Source organism: Saimiri boliviensis, chromosome 8 (assembly GCF_048565385.1).
Source record: "Saimiri boliviensis isolate mSaiBol1 chromosome 8, mSaiBol1.pri, whole genome shotgun sequence".
NCBI classification, from domain to species: Eukaryota; Metazoa; Chordata; class Mammalia; order Primates; family Cebidae; genus Saimiri; species Saimiri boliviensis.
The window spans coordinates 105,144,695-105,170,121 of record NC_133456.1 but is presented as its reverse complement, the minus strand read 5'-3'; the positions used below and the strand labels follow the sequence as shown (position 1 = coordinate 105,170,121).

Genomic DNA, 25,427 nt, shown 5'->3' with positions numbered 1-25,427 from the left:
TGTCTGTGACACACTAGAAATGTTTGTTGACTGACTGAATGCAAGTGTCTATAGCTGCACTTACTAGGAATTGTAGTATCCAAATCCATGGATCCCTGAGGCAGCGATTAGGCAGCGATTACATCATTTTTGTTTCTCCAGTTCCTGGTGCCTCGTAAACAACTGTCACCCTAAAGAAGACGGCCTGACTGAACTTCTGAGCCAAGGATCATTTCCTGATGTCCTCAATTCCACGCTCGTCAGGCGACTACCATCAGCTTCCCGCTTGGAGCCGTGTACTGAAGGCCTGTGTGCGGTACAGACCAAGGCAAGTGGTCTCGTCTCTAGGGCAGCTATCCTCTGCTGTGAAATTCCGGTTCTTCCAACAGGTTCTTAGGTGGTTTCCTCAGTTTGAGGCAGGGTTTCGTTTTTTTTTTTTTTTTTTCTTTTTGAGACAGGGTCTCACTCTCTTGGCCAGGCTGGAGTGCAGTGGTGCGATCATGGCTCACTGCAGCCTCCAACTCTTGGGCTCAAAGTGATCTTCCTATCTCAGCCTCCTGAGTAGCTGGGACTATGAGCATGTATCACCATGCCTGGCTGATTTTTTTTTTAATAGTAGGGAGGGAGGGTCTCACGATGTTGCCCAGGCTGGTCTCAAACACCTGGCTTCAAGCAGTCCTCCTGCCTCAGCCTCCCAAAGAGTTGGGATTACAGGCATGCCTGGCCAGCTTGCAGGGCTTCTAACGCTGAAGGCTAAACCAGGTACTCAGTAAAGGTCCGGCAGCGCTGCCTGTGAGGCCTCTAGGGAGCCAGGCCATTTGTCTTCTGGTGGCTACAGTACCGTGACCAGGGGGTTCTAGTAAATTCCTTTAAGGTACAAAGGACTTTTATAAAATGTTAGTTATTTATAAAAGAGAATTCAGTTAAAATGAACATTATATATATTATTTTTTAACTGTATTTTTATAGACGGGATCTTGCTGTGTTGCCTAGGTTAGTCTCAAATTTCTGGCTTCAAGTGATCTCAGCCTCCTCAGTGGCTGGAATGACAGGTCCAAGTCACCAGGCCCAGCGAACATTAACATAAAACTAGTGTTTTCTTCCTTTGCGGTTGGAAAAAAAAATCAGAATGCATTTTTATCATCATGGAAGGAATTAAGAGTCTGAATGGCCACACAAGGGTCGTTCATGACCTCTGAAGTCATTAGGCTGGTCACAGCCAGGGCAGGACTTGGGCAGCGTGTGCACAGGAAGCTTCTCTGGCACTTTGTATCTGTTAAGTCTCTAAGTCTTAAGCAGTATCAGGTGAAGGAAGCCACGTGGGGCACACATTGTCCTGTGGCTGTAGATGCAGGTGGCATTACAAACACAGACCTGGTGTGCCATCACAAGGAATGCCAGTATCTAGAGAGAAGCCTTTGCTTTGTCGTGTTTTTGTGATAAGGACAAAGGGTAAAAGCATCCGTGGTCGTATTGGTATCACTACTGATGTTCCTCCCCCTCTCCCTGCTTGTGGCTATTTTGGCCGTCTGCTTTTGGCACTGTCCCTCTCTCGGTTTCTCTTCACCCTGGTGACTTGATGATTTCACCACAGCAGGTGACATGAGTTCATGTGGTATCGTTTGCCTCTGTGATCCCGCTAAATCCCATGTGGAATTGTAGTCCTCAGTGTTGGAGGTGGTTGGCTCATGGGGGTGGTTTCTCATGAATGGTTCAGCACTATCCCCTTGGTGCTGTTCTCGTGATAGTGAGTTCTCGCGAGATTTGGTTGTTGAAAAGCATGTAGCATTGACTCCCTAGCGCAGTTTGATTTTGGCTGTGCCATATGGTATGCCTGCCCCCTTCGCCTTCCACCATGATTCTAAGTTTCCAGAGGTCTCCCCAGAGGCAGAAGCCGCCATACTTCCTGTACCTCCTGCAGAACCATGAGCCAGTTAAACCTTTTTTGTATATAAATTACCCAGTCTCAGGTATGTCTTTATAGCCTTGTGAAAATGGAGTAATACACCATGTCAGTGGAACATCACATTCAATCGACTTTCAGGCCTATAGGTTTCAGAGTGCAGGGCAAAGAACGGTGAATTGGAATTCAGAAGGCTTTAGAATTCATCCCCCAGCAGGGTGATCTGTGTTTCTCCCAACAGAAAATGAGGTGTCTGGATTTAAACAGGGGTGGTAACTCTCCAGCGTGAGCACTGCTACCCCGCATATATCACACACTGAGCAGGCGCTCTGTTGGAATGAGCCAGAACTCACTAAGGGTAAGTGCTTCAGGCAAAGGAGTCAACTTGCTCAGGGCTGGGCATCTGAATGGAACTTACATGCTTTGCCCAGGAACCCTGCAGAGCACATCACTTCAACATTCACATGTTTAACCCTTAACCAAATCATGTGATGTCAAACTCTACAGGGCTTGTACCACTAAGATTCCTTCTGTGCTCTGGTTAGATTATGGCATGATAATCTATGATTATCATGAGTTTTTTTTGTTTGTTTGTTTGTTTGTTTGAGACAGAGTCTTGCTCTGACCCAGGCTGGAGTGCAGTGGTATCACATCAGCTCACTGCAACCTCCACTGCCAGCTCAGAGTTTTGCATTTCTTGTAGAGAGGTGGTTTTGCCTTGTTGCTCAGGCTGGTCTTGAATTCTTGGACACAAGCCATCCACCCGCCTTGACTTCCCAAAGCGCTGGAATTACAGACATCAGGCACCACGCCCGGCCAGTACCATGAGATTTTAGAAAGCACTGTAACATCTTCCCTTCCTCCATCACCCATGGATTTTTTTGGAAGGTGAATCATGTTCCACTTACGGAACAGGCCAGGTGGGATGGCTCATATCTCCTGTAATCCCAGCTCTTTGGGAGGCTGAGGCAGGAGGACTGTTTGAGCCCAGGAGGTCAAGATCAGCCTGGGAAACACAGCAATACCCCATGTCTACTTAAAAATAGAACAAATAGAGTAGTATTTTAAAAATCCTTAGGAATCAAAGTCAGAGAACACCCAGCGACCTACTACCTACCTGTGCTTTATCCACGTGGCTCTCACCAGGTGGGCTTTAGGCAGAAGCAGCTCAGAGAAACTGCACCTGGCACCTTTCTCCGCTTCCCTGGCAAAGACAAACTTCCTCATGTAAGCCATGTTCTCTTTGAAGTGGTAAATCCTATCCCAAAACACAGCATCTCAGGTGGGTCTGTGTTTCTCCTCTATCCGGATGCCTATCTTTGAACTACTGCCCACTGATAGGGAGGAGCCCAGCTTTGTGGGCAAGGGAACGTGCTTGTGTGCAGAAAGAAACAAGAGGTATTTGGGAGCAAGGCAACGTCTATCAAAGGGATAATGGAGACGGCATCTCTGAGAGCTCAACAGGAGATGAGGCTTTGAATCCATCCTTGTCACTTTTACATTTCTGAGTTTTTTGCAAAAAAAAATTCTCAAAAAAGAATGAAAACATGCAGTCCTGGGTACATTCAGCAGACTTAATAATTGTCATCCATTTCCTCCTAGTTTAGGGGCAGAGTCTTGATGTGTTGCCCTGGCTGGGGTGGGATCATAGCTCACGACAGCCTCAAACTCCTGGGCCCATGTGATCCTCCTGTCTCGGCTTCCCAAGTGCTGGGACTACAGGTGCGCATCATCACATATGGCTAATTTTTAAATATTTTGTAGAGGAGAGTCTCATTATATTGCTGAGGCCAATCTGGAACTCCTGGCCTCAAGCGATCCTCCCACCTTGGCCTTAGACGTCCTCCTCCTTAGACCTTCTGGGATTACAGGTGCGAGCCATGGTGCCCAGCCTAAAATCCGATTTTTAAGAGTCTCAGCAAAACGTACGGGCTGCAAGTGCAAAAAGTTTACAAAAGAAGATGTCTGTGGTTCAAGGTTGATGTTAAAAACGATCTCTGAGAAGACTCCCTGCAGCAGCAAGGAACTGGGTGGGACCCTGGCAAAGCCTCGCCGAGGAGCTACCTCTGGCTGGGCCAGAGCCTGAGCCGCTTAATGCCCCCAACAGGCCTCGTAGGCTGCAAGCAAAACTGTGGCTGTGGGTGGGGAGGGAAAAGCCGAAGCCTGTCATAACAGCCCCTTGCATCCAAGAATCCCAAGTGTTTCATCGAAGAATCGCACCCACAAAACACCCCTGGAAGGTGCTAGAGATTGCTAAATACAGCTGGTGAGAGCGAGGTGGAAGTAAAAGTGTGGGGCGGAGATGCCAGAGGAGCAGGGTCTGCAAAGCGAAGCACCTCCCAGGCCCCGTACGACGACACTGGAACGTTCCGAAGGAACGTGTGCACTCCCGTTATTTTCAAACATCAACACACCATGTTCCGTAACAATGGACTCCTACTACCCCAACAGCGTTCTCATGGGAAAGTATTCTTCCCTGAACAACCGCCATCCAAGATTTCTGTCCAACGATCTCCACCAAAAGGCAAAACAAGCCCTCTTTTATTTAGTAGCATTTGCTGCACTGAATACCTCGAGTGAGTTAACTTCTCTGCTCATAAGCTGTTTCTAAAATCTTAAACACACATTAGTACGTCCAATTTGCAGAGACACACTCCATATTCCACATATTTCTACAGAATAGCTCTGTCCAAAATATAATTTGAGCCACGAATGTAGCTTTAAATTTTCTCATAGCCACATTGTAAAAGGACTGGATGGAATTCATTTTAATGCCATATTTTATTTAACCCCATATAGGCAAAATATCATTTCAACATATCATCAATTTAAACATGATTCATGATCTATGTTAGCTGTAACTGGATAATGAATAATTAATTTATTAAATTAATTACATAAATTTAACAATTTTTTTAAGTACTATGTCTTTGAACTCTGGTGAGGATTTTAGACTTTGAGGACACTCTCAGTCAGGCAAGTTACCAATCAAGAGATCAAGAGCCACCTGCAGGCCGGGCACAGCGGCTCAAGCCTCTAATCCCAGCACTTTGGGAGGAGGGGAGATCGCCTGAAGTCAGGAGTTCGAGATCAGCCCATCCAACATGGAGAAACCCTGTCTCTACTAAAAATACAAAATTAGCCAGGCGTGGTGGTGTGTGCCTGCAATCCCAGCTACTTGGGAGGCTAAGGCAAAAGAACTCTTGAACCTGGAGGTGGAGGTTGCGTGAGTCGAGATTGTGCCATTGCACTACAGCCTGGGCAACAGGAGTGAAACTGTCTCCAAAAAGCCACTGCTACTGCACAGCAGATACAATCTGCATATGAATATGGTGGAGCCGAGCCAGGTTCTTGTACTTCAATGAAAAACGTTTTAAAGGCTGATGGACTCTCTCCTGTCACCCTGGCATTTGGTTATTTCAGTACTTCAGAACACGGGTGGCCAACCCTTGGGCTGTGGACTGGTACCTGTCTGCAGCCTGTTACGAACTGGGGCACACAGTAGGAGGTGAGTGGTGGGTGAGCAAACGAAGCTTCATCTTTATTTACAGCCGCTCCCTACTGCTCATGCCGCCACCTGAGCTCCACCTCCTCTTCGATCAGCAGTGACAGTAGATTCCCATAGGAGCGTGAACCCTATTGAGCTGTGCATGTGAGGGATCTAGGCTGTGCGCTCCTTATGAGAATCTAATGCCTGATGATCTGTCACTGTCTCCTAACACCCCTCCATGGGGCTGTCTAGTTGCAGGAAAATAAGCTCAAGGTTCCCAGTGATTCTTCATTATGGTGTACCACATAATTATTTCATTATATACTACAATGTAATAATAATAGAAATTAAGTGTGCTATAAATGTAACGTGCTTGAAGCATCCTGAAACCATCTGCCCCCAAAGCTGCCAGTCCATGGAAAAACTGTCTTACATAAAACCAGGCCCTGGTGCCAAAAAGGCTGGGGAACTGCTGGTTTAGAGTAAGGAAGGATACACACACAGAGGAAACCTGTTAATTAGAGTCCCACTTACCTCGAGATTTTCCCAATATCCTTCGTTATTTGTAATAGTTACAATATTGGAAAGGTTTTTGGGCCAAAATGAGTAACTCCGAAGCCCATGAATGCTGCTTGGTTGGGGAAAATAAACAGTGCCTCTCTTCCCCCAAAGCACAAAAACAAAAGCAGTTTTGGGAGCCAAAGGTCCCCAGTGCCCAGCTGGCTAGGGCGCCTTATCCATGAGGCCCTCCCTGGGGGCTGAGGCAGCGGTGGCCACAGGCCAGGTGCATTCGTGAGTTTGCCATTTCCGGAGTAGGCCACCGCGCTCCTCCTAGAGTGGACATGCTATGTCTAGCCTCTGGCCCATCAGGCTCCTCTATCCTCTGTCAGCTCTGACCTCTGGGCACACTGCCAGGGAAGAGGGGCTGCAGGGAGGTCTCCAGAACAGGCTGCAGTGGCCAGGAAGAGGGATGTCCCAATCAGGCTTTTATAAACAAGATAATAAGCACTTAGAAGTGATAGGAAACAAACAGGAAATCCCTTGATTATAAATGGACTAATTGTATTTTTAACTTCCCCACTCTTAGTTGAGGTACTTTTTTTCCCGTAAAATTTAGAAATATACGACTGAAAACTAAAGAAAAGGTTAGGTCTGGAGATGCTACTAGTGCGTTCCCATAGAGGTCTTCATTATTCTTTGGACATTTGTTTCTAAAGACCACTTTGTTTCTTTCCCTGCAAGAAGACAGCCCCTTACCCACCGGCCTCTTTGAGTTCCCTTGCTCTGCTTGTAACTCCCATAGACTGAGGGCTGCCACGGGCACCTCCAGCAAAGAGCCACAGTAAACCCCTTCTCATGGGAGACAACCTGTGTAGAGTTAACTTCTACAACACACAGCAAGCAAGGCTGGTATGACTCACAGATACTGGTTGAAAGCAAGAGTTCTGGACAGACTTACTAACCAGGCTGCTTTTCCAGAGACAGAGAGAATGAATATGAATGAATCTCTCTTTATGTTTTCAGCACCCGTGTGGAAGTTAGAATGTACAGCAGACTGATAGAAATGACTTTGAAATTCTTTAGTGGTTCCTGGCGTCTGGGTACCCTTGGACAAGTTACCTAACCTCTCTGAGAGTACCTTCTCCTCTGTAAAATAGGACTGATAATAATAGCACATAGCTCATAGGGTTGTTGGGAGGACAGCATAACATGAATACAGAGTGCTCAGCAGGTAAAAAAAAGGTGCTCAATAAACCAAGGCAATGCCACACTGTGCTCAGAACTGGGGCTGTCCATTCTAATGTGGTTGAAGCCACAGAGTTGCAACATGCCATATGGTTGTGTGCCCAAAGTTTTAGACAAAACACAGTTTCTTTCCAAAAGAGAGATTTTTTTAAATGTTGCAATATGTATGCTTGAGGAAAATAGCAAATGGCAGAGAACATAAGGAGGAGGCCTTGGCTATGAAACTACCAACAAGTTTAGTCACTTTCGGAGCCTGGTCTCCACTGAATATAACACATGACCATGCCAGTCAATGCCAAAGACAAATCACCAAGATTTCTTTCTGCCTGGAAGAAGGTGCAGTCTTTCTGCTCTGTCCCTGGTCCTGAACAGGCAGCTCGTTAGGACTAACTGAAAACATGAATAAGGGTACTGAGTACATCTTCAGTCCTCCTATGGCTGCAGCTCTCCCATTCACAGGCTAAGCTCTTCTCGAATCTATTCAGATGGGACCCATATTACGTAAGAGTCAATAATCTTGTGGTAACTCTGCAGTGAAAATGTCATTTGTTGTAATGAACACTGATCATAAGTTAAGCCCGTAGCTACTCTCTCTGTTGTTTTTCATTATACTGTTCCTTGCTCTGTTATATTTCAGGAGTACTTAGGGAATTCATCCAGCTATGTTCGCTAGTCAGCTCTTCGTTACCCAGATTAGATTTTGCTAAGATGCAACGGAGCAATTTGCAAACACACTGATTCTTAAGAAAATGCATCAGACACTGCTTACATGTTCTCTCCTGACGCCAGCAGGCAACCTTCCCCCATCCCCTTCCCTCTGGTTATTTGTCCCCTTAATTTGCTGTTTTCCTCTCCATTCATATTCCACTCAGTTCACAGTACGGTTCTCCAGGCCCAAATCCAACAGAGCATTAACAATACGTTTCTGGGTATTTCTTCCTTCAGTAATAACTCTTTGTTCAATTCAACACCAAGAATAATGTTTCCAAAATCATCATTGCCTCACCCCCAGCTCTCTCTTTCAAACGCCACTCTGCTTACGTTACAGTTATTTCCCCTCTGGCTGCTTTAAAGGACACTAACTCCAAAAGGCACACCAGTGAGGCAAAGCTGGAACTCTTCCATTTAAAAAAAAAAAAAAAGTCAATATGAAAAATTCATTTTGCAAGTTGTATATTAAGCCTGAGAGTGGAATTTCCATATGTCTCTGTGCTTCCTGCTCCTGGAATTGCTTGTAAGCAGGCTCTGAGTCTCCACAGAGACCACCTTTCTACCACGCCTTAGTAGTCACAACCAGCACAAGAGTTCAGAGACTGTGTGGGTTCACGCCGAGAGTGAGCACCTTGGTCTGAAATACCAGCTGGCTTCATCCCAGACCCATCCAAGCCTGGACATCTTTCATTTTGATTAGACTACTAGCTTTGATCCTGACTGCCACTCTGCTGGCGAATGAAAGATTGAGAAAATGACACCCGCAGGCACCAAGGATCTGGGCTTGCCACCGTGGTTATGATTTTACGGCAGACTTGGCTGGGAATGTTCCCTTTTCAGGGAAATCTAGCTCAATGAACTGAAATGTATTCAGACAGGCATGCTGCAGTAATGCTATATTCTCTGTTACTATACTTTCCTCCTGATACACATCAGAGAAAAGCTGAGAAGAAACTTTTATTAAAATGTCTACGGCTCTTAAAAAAAAATACACAAAATCTTTTCCCCACACATGACATCGTGCTTCTGGTGAGTGCAGAAGACTACTGATGGATGTGAGGATCACGTGTATTGAGAAAATAGACCAGACAATCTCATACCAGGCCGTATTCCTTGTGAATGTGCCGTTATAAGGAAAAACTACTGGGTTGGATTCAGGGGGACTCGCAGGGATGGTGGACACAGAAGGTAGGCCAGGAAAAAAAAAGTTCAAAATATGGATAAGGATTAATGTTAGCGCTGAGATGAGCCAGATAACCCTAACATTTAGGAACAAGTACAAAGCAGGTAAGGGAAGCTCCCCCGTACTTAATGGAAAGAAACATGCTTAGCAGTTAATTCACCAGTATCTCAATTTCAAATTAGGTATAACATACAAAAACTGTAAACAAGCAAAATAATCTGAAAATGTTATCGACGTTAAATCAAGAACCAGTGAGTACATGTTCTCACTTACTTGTGGGATCCAAAAATCAAAGCAATTGAACTCATGGGGACAGAGAGTAGAAGGATGGTTACTGGATGCCGGGAGGGAAGGTAGCGATGGATTAAAAAAAAAAAAAAAATCCACAGAATGAGCAAGACCTAGTATTTGGTGAATGATTAAATTATTGACTATAGTCCCCCCACCGCAAGGGAACTATAGTCAATAATAATTTAAGTGTACACTTAAAAATAACTAAAAGAATATGATTAGATTGTTTGTAACCAGGATAAATGCTTGCTAGGACGGATACCCAACATGCCATGATGGGATTATTACGCATTGCATGCCTGTGCCACAGTATCTCATATTCCCCATAAATATACACACCTACTGTGTACCCACAAAAATTAAAAATAAGCTTTTAAAAGAAGAAACAGCCACTTTTTAATATGCACCAGAAGCCAAAAAGAAAGCTCCTTAGATGACAGACAATAAATAGACTTACCCCAAATTCAAGAGCAATCGCTAAAGAATAAATCACCATGCAGAGCCACAGACGCAGGAATCCTGAACTGGTCTGAGCCTTATTTTACTCATATCCAAATTGAGCATTCCCTGCCTTACAAGAGCTCCTGAAGGAAGCACTAAATATGGAAAGGAAAAACGAGTACCAGCCACTGCAAAAACACACCAAAATATATAGAAAAAGGACACTATGAAGACACTGCATCAACTAATGTGCAAAATCAGCAGCTAGCATCATGATGATAGGATCAGATTCACATATAACAGTATTAGGCTAAATGCCCCAACTAAAACACACAGACTGGGAAATTGGATAAAGAGTCAAGATCCATTCATGTGCTGTATTCAAGAGAGCCATCTCATGTGCAAAGACACACATAGGCTCAAAATAAAGGGATGGAGGAATATTTACCAAGCAAATGGAAAGCAAAAACAAAGCAGGAGTTGCAATCCTAGTCTCTGATGAAACACACTTTAACAAAGATCAAAAAAGACAAGGGCATTACATAATGTAGCGGGATCAATGCAACAAGAAGAGCTAACTGTCCTAAATTTGTATGCACTGAATACAGGAGCACCCAGAGTCTTAAGACAAGTTCTGAGAGACCTACAAACAGACTTAGACTCCCATACAATAATAGCAGGAGACTTTAACACCCTATTGTTAATATTAGATCAACAAAACAGAAAATTAACAAGGATATTCAGCACTTGGAACTTAGCTCTGTATTAAGTGCACCTAATAGACAGCTACAGAATTCTCCACCCCAAATCAATAGAATATACATTCTTCTCAGTGCCACATGGCACTTACTCTAAAATTGACCACATAATTGGATGTAAAACACTTCTCAGCAAATGCAAAGGAATGGAAATCTTAACAGTCTCTCTGACCACAGTGCAGAGAGACTGTTAGAACAAATTAGAACTCAGGATTATGAAACTCACTCAAAACTGCACAACTACATGGAAACGAAATCATTTGCTCCCGAATGACTCCTGGGTAAATAATGAAATTAAGGCAGAAATAAATAAGTTATTTGAAACCAATGAGAACAAAGAGACAGTGTACCAGAATCTCTGGGAAACAGCTAAAGCAGCATTAAGAGGAAAATTTATAGCACTAAAGTCCAAATCAGAAAGCTGGAAAGATCAGAAACTGACAACCTAACATCACAATTAAAAGAATTAGAGAAGCAAGAGCAAACAAATCCAAAAGCTATCAGAAGACAAGAAATAACTAAGATCAGAACAGAACTGAGGAGACAGAGACACAAAAAAAAAGCTGCAAAAAAAAAAAAAAATCAATGAATTCAGGGGTTGGTTTTTTGAAAAGATCAACAAAATAGACCACTAGCCAGGCTAATAAAGAAGAAAAGAGAAAAGAAAAAGACATGACAAAAAACGGGATCCTACAGAAATACAAACTACCACCAGAATACTATAAACACTTCTACTCAAACTATAACATCTAAAAGAAAAAGATACATTCCTGGACACATACACCCTCCCAAGACTAAACTAGGAAGAAGTCAAATCCCCGAATAGACCAATAACAAATTATGAAATTGAGACAGTGATTAGTAGCCTGTCAACCAACAACAACAACAACAACAACAACAACAAGCCAAATTCTACCAGAGGTACAAAGAAGAGCTGGTATCATTCCTTCTGAAACTATTCCGAAACAACAACAAAAAAAGAAAGACTCCTCCCTAACTCATTTTACAAGACCAGCATCATCCTGATTCCCAAATCTGGCAGAGACACAACAACAACAAAGGACTTCAGGCTAATATCCCTGATGAACATCCATGTAAAAATTCTCAATAAAATACTGGCAAACTGAATACAGCAGCAAACCAAAAAGTTGATCCACTATGATCCAGTTGGCTTCATCTCTGAGATGCAAGGCTGGTTCAACATACAAAAATCAATAAGCGTAATCCATCACCTAAACAGAACCAATGACAAAACCACGATTATCTCAATAGACGCAGAAAAGGCCTTTGACAAAAATCAGCATCCCTTTGTGCTAAAAACTCTCAATAAACCAGCTGCTGTGATGGAACATATCTCAAAATAATAAGAGCTATTTATCACAAACCCATTGCCAATATCATACTGAATGGGCAAAAGCTGGAAGCATTCCCCTTGAAAACTGTCACAAGATAAATATGCCCTCTCTCACCACTCCTATTCAACACAGTATTGGAAGTTCTGGACAGGGCAATCAGGCAAGAGAAAGACAAAGTATTCAAATAGGAAAAGAGGAAGGCAAATTGTCTCTGCTTGCAGATGACATGATTGTGTATTTAGAAAACACTATCATCTCAGCCCAAAAACTCATTAAGTTGATAAGCAACTTCAGCAAAGTCTCAGGATACACAATCAATGTGCAAAAATGACAAGCAGTCGTATACACCAGTAGACAAGCAGAGAGCCAAATCATGAGTGAATTCCCATTCACAATTGCTATAAAGATAATAAAATACCTAGGAATACAACTTACAAGAGACATGAAGGACCTCTTCAAGGAGAACTACTAACCACTGTTCAAGGAAATAAGAGAGGACACAAACAAATCGAAAAAAACTCCATGCTCGTGGATAGGAAGAATCAATATCATGAAAATGGCCACACTGCCCAAAGTAATTTGTAGTTCAATGCTATTCCCATCAAGCTACCATTGACTTTCTTCACAAAATTACCAAAAAGTACTTTGAATTTCATATGGAACCAAAAGAAGAGCCTGTATAGCCAAGACAATCCTAAGCAAAAGGTACAAAACGTAATGCTAACTAACTTCAAACTACACAAGGCTACAGTAACTCAAACAGCATGGTACCAAAACAGATACATAGACCAATGGAACGGAACAGAGGCCTCAGAAATAATGCCACACATCTGCAACCATCTGATCTTTGACAAAGCTGACAAAAATAAGCAATGTGGAAAGGATTCCCTATGTAATAAATGGTGTTGGGAAAACTGGCTAGTCACAGGCAGAAACTTGAAACTGGACCCCTTCCTGACACCTTATACAAAAATTACTCAACATAAAGAAAATGTAAAACCCCAAACCATAAAAACCCTAGAAGAAAACCTAGGCAATACCGTTCAGGACCTAGGCATGGGCAAACACTACATGACTAAAACACCGAAGGCAATGGCAACAAAAGGCAAATTGACAAATGGGATCTAATTAAATGACAGAGCTGCTGCACAGGAAAATAAACGAGCATCAGCGTCAACAGGCAACCTACAGAATACAAGAGAATTTTTGCCATCTATTCATCCGACAAAGGCCCGTTATTCAGAATCTACCAGGAACTTAAATTTATGAGAAAAAACCAACCCTATCAAAAAGTGGGCAAAGGACATGAACAGAAATTTCTCAAAAGAAGATATTTATGTGGCCAACAAACATATGAAGAAAAGCTCCTCATGCCTTGTCATTAGAGAATGCAAATCAAAACCACAATGGGATACCATCTCAGGCCAGTCACAATGGCAATTATTAAAAAAAATCTGGAGACAACAGATGCTGGTGAGGCTGTAAAGAATTAGGAATATTTTTACACTGTTGGTGGGAGTGTAAATTAGTTCAACCATTGTGGAAGACAGTGTGGCCATTCTTCAACGATCTAGAACCAGAAATACCATTTGACCCAGCAAATTACTTGGTATATGCCCAAATGATTATAGATCATTCTCTAAAGACACATACACACATATATTTATTGGAGCACTATTTACTATAGCAAAGACTTGGAACCAACCCAAATGCCCATCAATCATAGACTGGATAAAGAAAATGTGCCACATATACACCATGGAATATTATGCAGCCATAAAAAAGAATGAGTTCATGTCCTTTGGAGAGACATGGATGAAGCTGGAAGCCATCATCCTCAGCAAACTAACATAGGAACAGAAAGCAAAATACCACATGTTCTCACTCTTAAGTGGGAGCTGAACAATGAAAACACGGACATGGGGAGGGAACATCACACACCAGGGCCCGTCGGGGTCGGGTGGCAAGGGGAAGGAGAGCATTAGGACAAATACTTAATGCATGTGGGGCTTAAAACCTAGATGATGGGTTGCTAGGTGCGGTAAACAACCACAGCACATGTGTACTTATGTGACAAACCTGCACTTTCTGCACGTGTATCTCAGAACTTTAAGAAAAATTATAAATAAAATGGGCATTGCACCTGCTACCTAATACAGTGGTTATGAGGACTGAACATGAGCTGCTTAGCACCTTATTGAAAACGATTCCCCTTGAGGACAATGTTTATAATTATTACCAAAGTACTCTAATTCAAAACACGTCTATTACGAAGTGCTAAGAAATTAAAACTGAATGGAAAGACCCAGATGGAAGCCTCCTTAAGAATAATAAAACTTGACACAGTACTCACGTGGTTTACAAAGTAGTCTATGCCTTCTGCCAGCAGCAAGCATCTACCCGGCAGTATGTGACAGAGGATACCATGTTTTCACCTCACCATCTTCTCTATGTGGTTCCAGATACGAGTCTTCACCAGGGAGAGCCGATGGTGACAGGCTCTACCATCAGTTTCCCCTCTGTGATGGCAACAGGACAACTGATGTGATTCAGAGTAAACCGGTCTAGGCACACATCAGCTGCCCTGCTCTTTTTATTGGGAGATACAGCTTAATCTCACCCCAGTGTAGAATTAAAACAGAAACAGAGTCCGTCAGTGCCCTGCTTCTCATCAGTAGTTATCTTCACTGGGTTCCCTAAGGAGTCTTGTGTGTTTCCCTGAACAAGAGTTGGCAGGACAGAACCCTCTTCTCAGTGATACAAATCAAATCTACTCTGAAAGACTCCTGAGCCTAGACATACGGACGCCTGCACCTCTGGACATGGACAGGATATGGTCATTTCCTCGCTAGAGTTACAGAGACAAAGCAACTTTCGCAGTTATGTTAGCTCCATCTCCCTTCACTTTTAACTTATAAATTTTATTTTCCAAAGAAGTAAAAATATATTGCAACCCATTTAGAAATTCGCAAGGGAGTTTAAAAGGAAACTGCAGCAGTATACCACTTAAACGTAACTTCGGCTTGTATTTTGATATATTTCTTTCAAGTTTTCTTCGGAGATTCTTAAAAAAAACCAGTAACAATCACAGGGTGCCAAAAGGTTTATAAATTTAAATTAAAATCATGGCATCAATATAACCATATACTCGTAACCGTAATTATTGAGAGGCTACCTATGAATCCATGCTATGTTTCATAATTACTGTGAACATTTGTCTGTTTTTGGAGAAACTGCTTCAACTCTTGTTTTATCAGAATAGCAATGTCCACGGTGTGGCTTTGGGCAGGTTCTTTAACCCATCTAAGCATCAGTTTTTCTCGTAAAAAATTAGGGATCAATAATATTAACCAGCAACATTAAAGTGTTGTGAAAGTTAAAAGCAAAAATGTACTTAATATAAGTAGGATCTCGCAAAAATGTGGGCTGCTGTTGATGTCAATACTGGCTGATACTGAAGCAGTTTCTCTCTGGCTTTTCTTGAAAGGAATCATATCTATATATAAGCGAAAAACACCTGAGGAGGGGAGGGAGGATCTGGTCTTTCATTTCCCCATGGGATTTCTTTGGGAGCTGTCAAGTCAGTGGAGAGATCTACCTCCCCTCTACAGTGAGGGAACCAGGTGTAGCCTCAACAGGTCTCATGAGAGGCCAGAACAATCTTCCATTTTGGGGGGAGGTGAATTACATTTTAAACAAAAATGTTTAAAAAATGTGGTCTTGCCCGGGCGTTGGTGGCTTATGTCTATAATCCCAGCACTTTGGGAAGCTGAGGCACGGGATGACGAGGTCAGGAGTTCGAGACCAGCCTGGCCAATATGGTAAAACCCTGTCTTTACAAAAAACACACAAAAAAATAGTCGGGTGTGGTGGGGTGCGCCTGTAGTCCCAGCTACTCGGGAGGCTGAGGCAGAAGAAACACTTGCACCCGGGAGGTGGAGGTTGCAGTGAGCCAAGAATTCACCACTGCACTCCAGCCTGGGTGACAGAACGAGACTCCATTCCCTGCCCCTGCCCTGCCCCTCAAAAAAACCCCAACAACAAAAAAACCTGTGGTCTCAAAAATTATAGTGATTTTTATTTTGTAAAAAATTCCTCCCTCCCTTCTTTCCATTTTGAACAAAGAACGATGCAAATTGGGCAGCCCTGAAGGCAAATTAGGTGCAGAGGGACTCTACAGAAATCCCTTGCGGTGTTTTCTCAATCTGCATACTTAACCAAGTAATAGTTTAAGGCCTAGGACACATGTCAGAGTCAAAGCAACATCATGACTTATGTGTGACACGGTGGTTCTTACCCTGAGCAGTTCTGCCCCTGCCAGGGGATATTTGGCAACGTCTAGGGACATTTTTGGTTGTTGATTGTCAAACCTAGGGGCGCCTGTGGGGGTGTGCTGTGTGTTACCGGCATCTAGCGGGTGGAGACTGGGGATGCCACTGAACACGTTACCCTGCAGAGGACAGTGTCCATCAGCACAGACGTATATGGCCCAAAACATCAACAGTGCTGAGGTTGAAGATTTCGGGTGTGAGAAACTTACAGGCAAAAATTAAATCTGAGGCCCTTATGAATATTAACACTTGGGACAACTGGCTCTGTTTCCTGTACCCGGCCTCAGGCCCTGAAATATAACATCTGCTTCCAGTGGTGGTTCCCAAAAATCTTCTATGAGAAGACCGTGTGTACACAGATGCCAGCTGTCAATTTTAACTGTATTAGTCTGTTCTCACACCACTACTAAAGACATAACCGAGGCTGCATAATAAATAAAGGAAAAGAGGTTTAATGCACTCAGAGTTCCACATGGCTGGGAGGCCTCACAACCATGGCAGAAGAGCAGCAAAGACACATCTTACATGGTGGCAGGCAAGAGAGCTTGTGCCGGGGAACCCCTCATCATGAAACCATCAGATCTCATGACACTTCTTCACTATCACGAGAACAGCATGGAAAAAACCCGCCCCCATGATTCAGTCACCTCCACTGGGTCCCTCCCATGGCATGTGGAGTTTATGGGAGCTACAATTCAAGATGAGATCTGGGTGGGGACACAGCCAAACCCTATCAATGACTATGGAATTTTATTCACAGCAAATGAAACTTAGTTATCATTTAGAATACTGCTATAAAGTTTCTTTAGAAGCAAATTTGAGAACTGAACTGAGTAAAGGAAAAATAAGATAATTCAGAGGCCTTGCTTGAGGGAATGGCTTACTCCATTCTCCATGATGTGATTATTTCATACTGCACGCCTGTATCCAAACATCTCACGTACCCCATACACACACACGCCTACTAATATACCCGGGAAAATTAAAATTTTAAGACCCCAATACAGGTGCTATTTGAATATGGCAAAATATCTCCCTTGAAAAAGTATTTCTGTGCTTGCCTTGTGTTTTTGTATAGCTTCTATTCACACTGGCTATGTAACAGATTCAATTTGAGGCTGATGACACAAAGTCAACAAAATTCTCCAAGCTCCAAAGTGGAAAAGAAAAGCATAGATCCACCATTTTCAATATTTCTTTCTTTTTTTTTTTTTTTGGAAGGGAACTGTGCTTGTAACAATATTCAGGGATTTCAGAACTACTGCATTAGGGAAGAGTCCTAAAGAGAGCAACTGATGTTGACTTTAGAGCGGCAGGCAGCGTTCTGGAAAACACTCCAAAAAAGTGCTCATGTGGGAAAAAGATTTCTCTGGATGTCTCTTTTTATTGAAAAAGGCTATAAACTGGGGCTGGAGAGCTTTTACACACACACACATGCACACAAGTGCAACCTGAACTAAAATTAGCCCTCAGTGAGAATAGATACAGGGGGAAAAAGGTTGAATGGCAGAGTTCGAGGAGAAAAAAGCACATCGAATTGAGCTCCCTGAAAGATGAGCCTAAATCTACAAAGGATAAGCCTTTGTGAATCACCACGGCCCAGGATGGAGATTAAGGATCCTTGCCCTGGAGTTGTTCTTCGATGATTTAAAAGAAATGCTACTCAAGAAAGCTGATCAAGCAGCATGGAGAGTCATAGATGCCTGGACTCAGGACCCCTGAATAAGACCCACAGCACTCAGGCAAGCAATTTAAAACAACTGCAATTTTGCAGATACAGCTCAGTGATAGGAGTGTCTAGGTATGAAATCAGACAGCTGCACGTGAGACAACTCAAGTTGAAAAAAGTCGTAATAATTAACACTCTGTGTAAGTCCAGAAAAAGTACATTCTAACTAATCTTTTTGTCCCCAACTTTCATGGGGTCCATGTAAAGATTTGTTCCCTGGACAAAATGTGTGATGCTGAGTTTGGAATATGAATGATCTCATCACCTAAGTTCTGAGAATAGTTTTTCAATAGATTTTTTTTTTTTTTTTCTTCTAGATGGAGCCTTGCTCTGTCACTCAGGCTGGAGTGCAGTGGCACGATCTCAGCTCACTGTAACCTCTGCCTCTCAGGTTCAAGCGATTCTCCTGCCTCAGCCTATGGAGTAGCTGGGAGTACAGGCATGCGCCACCATGCCCAACTAATTTTTGTATTTTTAGGATAGACAGGGTTTCACCATGTTGGTCAGGCTAGTCTTGAACTCCTGACCTCGTGATCTGCCGGCCTCAGCCTCCCAAAGTGCTGGGATTACAGGCCTGGGTCACCGCGTCCGGCCAATAGTTTTTCAGAACTTGCTCCCTCCACCCCACCTGCCTCCAGTAGTCCTCAGTTCTACTGCTGCCATCTTTGTGTCCATGAAGACCAATGCTGAGCTCCCGCTTAAGAGTGAGAACATGCAGTAATCCTGTTTTCTGTTTGTGTTAATTCGCTTACAATAACTGCCTCCAGGTCCATCCATGTTGCTGCAAAGGACATGATCTCATTCTTTTATGTCTGTGCAATATTCAGCAGTGGATACGCACCACATTTGGATGCTGCGTATACACTATCCGAATGTATACGGATGGGCACCCAGGTTGACTCCGTGCCTTTGCTATTGTGAATAATGCTGTGACAAACATGCATGTGTCTTTTATGGGGGAACTATTTCTTTAGGATATATACCCACTAATGGGATTGCTGGGTTGAACAGTTATTCTGTTCTCAGTTCTCTGAGAAATCTCCAAACTGCTTTTCACAGTGATTGAGTAATTCACATTCCCACCAGCAATGTATAACCATTCTGTTTTCTCTGCAGCCTCACCAGCATCTGTTGTTTTTTGACTTTTTAATAACAGCCATTCTGGCTGGTGTGAGACAGTGTCTCGCTGCGGTTTTAACTTGCATTTCTCTAATGATTGGTGCTGTTGAGTATTTTTTCATGTTTGTTGACCCGTCATTACAAGTTACTGTCATAAAACTCTTCTCCAGTTACAAGAGATTCAGGAGACTAGAATCCAATGGATATTAACACAGTGTCAAGAGACATTAAAACATAGGTTTTGAGATGCTTCATTTTGAGCTCTGGCTTTTACTCCTAGATCTTAGATGTTGGGCTCGAAGTCAAAGTGAGTTTGAAACCCAGTTCTGCTTCTCAGTCTAAGGCCTCAGACCCAGGCTCCCTGTTTGTGAAAAGGGATGATCCACAACTAGGTATTGTTCTAGGTACGATTTTAGGACCTGCTGGGTGGTCATGTCCGCTACACATGGTTTATTGAGTCCCATCTATAACCTCTCCCCTGTCCTCTAGCTCAGGGTATCAGGTCCCTGCAAGAGGCTAGGCTTGCATGTGTGTGTGTAAGTGTGAGCAGAATCAACAGAATCAATAATGCAATGGCTGGTAGAGAGCTGAAGGGCTGAAGTAGTCATCCCAGCGTAATGCCAGTTACTTCCCTTTCTGGTCCCACTGCCCTGACCTCTTCCACCTCTGTGGCTGCCCACTGGAAATCCGATCCCTCCTCCTCGGAGCCCAGCTCTAGTTATCCCAGCTATTTCTGTGAATCCTCCCTCTGAACTCCAACTCTCCAGTCTGCCAGGTGGTCCAGAATGACCCTCGTGCCCCAGCATCCCAGGGGTATGATACCCTCCCGTCACTTACACTGGCTCACCACTGCATCCCTGGAGCAGGAGGGCACTGGCATAGTTTGAAAAGTTCCTGATCCCCCAATGCCACACTTCTCTTACTTACAGTGTTCTGAAAATGCTTTGACTTCACTCTCTGAAACACTGGCTCTCTATCTGTGCACACTGTTCGAGTAGGTGGAGATTATGAAGGCAAAGACAATATCTTATAAATCTCTGTCCACACAGCCTGGTCCTATGCATGCAAGGTATGTTTAATAGGTAATTGCTCATGGGCTGATTGATTAAAAAAGGCTCAGACTGACTCCCGTCACAGGTTCCTAAGAAGAAATATACCAGGAAACTGAAGGCTACAGCTGGCTTCCTAATTAATAGTAGTCACTTGGCAGTTCTTAATTAAGAACTCTGAGACAAAGACCCACCTTTCCACCATGCCAAGTGGGTATCACCTTCATTAGTATTTCAGTGATGTAACCACAACTGCATTTTTATGCTCTTTTCTCTGCCCTGCCAGATGGGAACATTAGCTGCATAGTATTTATTAATATAATAAACAAAGGCAAGTGCAGAAGCTTGGGTAAATTCAGGCAGAATCCATCCCTTGTACTCGTTTACTGCTAGCTTTACACAGAAGCTGAAGCAAGCCTTCTCTTGTCCCGCTCCTGAAAGGAAGTGATCCAGGCTGGACTTGGCAAGCAGCCTCAGTCTCCCAGTTACCGACTGTGAAGAGCTTCTGTCTCGTGGGGTCTGGTGTGTCCTCACCAGGCGTCTCCCCACACACTCTCATGATGCCCCAAGGCTCACCTACACCTGCCTCATGAAAACAGTGGGGTTCAGATGTTTTAAACTAGAAAAGACCTCAAAAGAGTAATGTCACCATCCTTCTCAAGATGGTCACTCATCACTGAAAGCAGCAAAACAGGGTTCCTGCGACAGCAGGGTCCCCAGTGCATCCCCATCATGAGTCCCATGATGCTTTTCCGCTCTGTGTATAAGCCTCAACCATGACTTGCTCAGGCTTGCTAAGGGCCTTCTTCAAGGCCCTGAAATAGGCATCACTGAGTGACTCACATCAATGTCCTAGTAAGTGTCCCCTGTCACTCTCAAAAATGTCCTGGCTGGCCAATACATTATTTGCTCACCTTACTTATCAGGCCATGAGAAAGAACGTGGAGGGAATTCACAAAGAGGTGGGCGGATGGCATCAGCAGCTTATATACACCCATCCTCTTGAGGGCCCATTCGGGTCGAAGGATTAGGAGCAGGAGGTTGGGCTTTGAAGTCAAAATGAGCTTGAAATCCAGTTCTGCTTCTCAGAGGTTGGTTAACTTGGAAAACGACTCAGACTCAGGCTTCCTGTCTGTGACAAGGGATTATCTACAACTAACCACACGGCCAGGCTGGTGTGAATATTCAGCAAACGCAAAGCACCGGGGCGTGGTGTTACAGAGGGCAAGTGATGGGATGGGTGCTCAGTGCATGTCAATCAATCCTTTTTCTTTTGAGACAAGATCCCTCTTGTCCCTTCTGTTGTCTCGGCTAGAGCATCCTGGTGTGATCAGGGCCCACTGCAGCCTCAACCTCCCAGGCAAAGCGATTCTCCCACCTCAGCCTCCTGATAGCTGGGACTCTAGGTGCATGCCACCACATCCAGCTAATTCGTTATTTTACATTTACAAGGTCTCCCTATGTTGTCCAGGCTGGTCTTGAACCTCTGGGTTCAAGTGATCCTCCTACCTAGGCCTCCTGAGGAGCTGGGGCCACACGTGCATGCCACCACACCTGGATAACTTGTTTTTTGTTTTTTTTTTTCAATGTTTTGTAGAGACAGAGTCTCCCTATATCGCCCAGGCTGGTCTTGAACTCTTGGCTTCCCAGAGTGCTGGGATTATGGGCATGCGCCACCATGCCTGATCAGTCATTTCCTTCTAACAAGCACAACTCTTAAAAAAGAATCCAGTAAGCCTACTTGGGCTCTTCTGTGGCCTGTCTTGATGCTCTGGGGAGGATGGAACAGCGGGTTAAATGCAAAAATTCTGGGGTCAGACATCGGAGTCTGAATCCCAACCCTTTTACCTCCTAGCTCTGTCTCTCTGAGGAAATTACTGAAGCTTCATTGCCACATCTGAAAAGGATGAATGAAAATCATAGATATGAAAATCATCTCTCACACTTGTCTCACGGGGTGGCACCACTTCCTTGTAGACTTTTGGAAACCTGTAGGGTAGTCATGGTGGGGGATTCTACTGGTATTTACTGAATGACGGTTTGGATGCCAGCTGTCTTTCATTAGCAAGCCAGGTCTGAGCACTGGGAGTGGTCCCCCACGATGCATGCCTTCTCAATGTCCCAGTGGGGATTCATGGAAGGGAACACTCTCTTTACAACTATTTGAGCCTCGAACCTAAATGTGTTTTATATGTGAATGCAAAGCATCTTCTGCCCAGTGACAATAAATACTGGATATTCCAGAAGTGCAATTCATGTGCAAGTCGAGGTGAGACTGAATTTGGGGTTTGGGGGGGGAACTTTTCTGAGCAGTATTCACCAGTTTATAATATCACATGACTGACAGGAAGACCAGTTCTAGTGTGAGAAGCTAGAACATCACTTCTCTATCGGTCTGCAGTTATAGCTGTGAGATTCTCTGGATTTCTATGCACAGATGTAAATGCCTCTTATTTCCCCCCATTACAGCCAGAAACAAGAATTTAAGTATTGAATGTATTCAGTAGTCAATTCCATTGCCTTTATTTCTCCATTATGTTATAGTTGGGGAATTATAATGACTTTTAAAACAATTACGTGTAGAGCAGGTTATGTTAGCTACAAGATCTATTTCAGGATTTTAGGGGCATAACAAAAATGTCTGTAATAGAAAGGATCAGAGAGGTTGCAGAATCTTTCTCATAGGGTGAAGATTAAGAAATAACTGAATTACTGGCCAGGTGTGGTGGCTCACACCTGTAATCGCAGCACTTTGGGAGGCCAAGGCAGGTAGATCACCTGAGGTCAAGAGTTCGAGACATTCCTGACCAACATGGTGTAACCCTGTCTCTACTAAATACAAACAGTTACCCAGCCATGGTGGCATGGCCACTTGGGAGGCTAAGGCAGGAAAATCGCTTGAACCCGGGAGGTGGAGGCTGCAGTGAACCAAGGCTGCGCCACTGCACTCCAGCCTGGGCAACAAAAGTGAAACGCCATCTAAAAAAAAAAAGGAACTGAATTACGGCACTGACTGCAGAGTCCAGCACATAGAGAAACAAGTGCCTAAGACATGTCGGCTTCTCTGACGATCATTAATATTATCAGTTGCAACCTTTCCACCTCCTGCTGCTTGACTAACTGCTAGTAGAAAATAAAATTTACTTTCTGGTTCTCCAGCTCCTCCATCCAAAGGTGAGACCAGCAATGTTGAAGGGCACTCTTCCTTGAGTCAGAGGGAGACTAATCACGTATGGCACACCGCCCAGAAGGGAGAGAGATTTTTCCAAATAGCTCTGACACTCACAGAGGGTACTTCATTAGTCTGTCTATTACAAACCACTTACGACACATATTTATTGACAACAATCTGCCAATTGATTAAACATCTCAATATATGCAGCTGACTTTTCATTAATTAGCAGTTTGGAGATCCTGATCCTAGAAGTTAGGGTGGAGAGTTTCAAACATTCTTGCAACACTTCCATTTGCTTTGACCTTCAGTAACAATATCAATACGTTATAAAATCAAAGACTATGCCGTCTTCCTCCATATCAGAGCACGTTACGCAAACCATGTGCTCACACTTCTCAGGTCTGATTTACCTTCTAATCAATTTAAGTTGTGTACATCATGCTTAATTTCTTTCAATATACACCTTAAAAATGTCACTGACCACATAATTTTTCTGTGAGGTAAGTTTCAAGTTTAGTTGTAATTAGAATAAACAACCGATTGCCAGAAATTTTACATTTTAAACTCAGGCATTTGTTAGTGTCTGCAGTATATTTTTTCTCAACAACAGATACAAGTAATTATTTTATATGATACGTAAGATTTTTCACTTGTAGTTGTTTTATAAGAAACGTGAACTTCCAAGGAAAAAAATACAGGACAGAGTGCACTGTAGTTTAGACGAACATGAGAACCTTGAGAAGTTTGGTTTATAACTAAGTTTTTGCTTCTCTTTTTTAAATTTTTTCAAAGTAATTCTTACTTTTTATTCACTGAACTGAACTGTTTGACCTTCCCATCAATGTGGAATAAATTTCTTCTCCAAAGGGGGAAAAAATTCTTCCTCAACCACACAGGCAACAAGGTCCATGAAAAGAGATTTGTCACTTTTGCAGCTTTGCTTGTGTTCGGGTCATTCTCGTCCTGACTGTTCTGTTACCTCATCTAGTCCTCAAATGCTGCTTTCTGGGCCACCGCACTATCAACACTGCTGCCAGGGAGTGACATTCAGGCTGTGTTCTTCTGTCTAGCAGCTTGGGCTTTGCTTGGGAGCCTGCTAGACCCCCAGTAGAGCTCCCCACACCTCAGTGTGCACAAGAATTGCCTGGGGACCCTATGCTCGGGCAGATTCTGATGCTGTGGGTCCGGGGTGGGGCCTGAGACTCTGCATTCCTGACAAGTTAGCAGGTGATGCTGATGCTGCTGTTTGGGAGACCTGACTTGAGTATCAGCTGTTTATGCTGTTCAGCTGGCACCTACCCTCCTTAACCTTTTCAACAGGACTAAAATGCCAGTCTCTACTGGCACCAGGAGGGTCTCTACAAAGGTACAGCTTTCTTTCTGCAGAACTAGGACAGGGAGGAGGCTGAGTCTCTTTCAACACAGAGGGCTTTCCTTTCTGGCTCAGGAGAGGGAGAATTGAGGTCACTGAATTACCGCATGGTAAGAATTAAAATGATCAGGCAAATAAAAATGAGATTCAATAAATACAATTCCCCTAAAGTTCCTTCCCTGGATGCAAGAAAAAGTATCTGGAAATTCAACCCTCAGTATAATCGGAGAAAAATCTCAGGAACTGTAAAAGAGTTTCTTATAACATCACCGCTCCCTCAAACATACCTGTTCCGCTCTGGAACAATGGAATTTAGGTACCTGTGAAACCAAGGGGAAATTTCTGTGTCTGCCACCACAGTCGTCTTTTATTTTTTTTGAGATGAGTCTCACTGTTGCCAGGGTGGAGTGCAGTGGCGTGATCTCCGCTCACTGCAACCTCTGACCTCCTTGTTCAAGCCATTCTTCTGCCTCAGCCACCCAAGTAGCTGGGACTGCAGATATGCGCCACCACACCTAGCTAATTTTTGTATTTTTAGTAGAGACGGGATTTCACCATGTTGGCCACCTGACCTCGTGATCCACCCACCTCAGCCTCCCAAAGTGCTGGGATTACAGGCATGAGCCACTGCACCCGGCCACCAGCCAGTCTTGTATGATGAATAACGACTGAGATCCAACACTAGAAAAAACTTATTTTTTAATATTGTTACTTTATAACAGCCACCTCATTTAACAAATTATAAATTAACTTTGAGGAAAAAAAAATTAAAAATCCCATGGAATCCCCAAAAGA

At 43.5% G+C, this 25,427-nt stretch overlaps 1 protein-coding gene and 1 long non-coding RNA gene across 5 annotated transcripts in view; one reads left to right on the top strand and one right to left on the bottom strand.

Moving 5' to 3' along the window:
* Window positions 1–25,427, bottom strand: part of RSU1 (Ras suppressor protein 1) — a 225,916-nt gene that overhangs the window by 12,645 nt on the left and 187,844 nt on the right. The gene's annotated exons all lie outside the window — the stretch shown is intronic.
* Window positions 1–25,427, top strand: part of LOC141585451 (uncharacterized) — a 119,462-nt gene that overhangs the window by 80,480 nt on the left and 13,555 nt on the right. The window contains exon 4 of the long non-coding RNA XR_012518931.1: window positions 142–25,427. This exon is cut by the window's right edge and continues 13,555 nt beyond it. This is a non-coding gene — a long non-coding RNA (uncharacterized LOC141585451). The remainder of the gene's footprint in view (window positions 1–141) is intronic.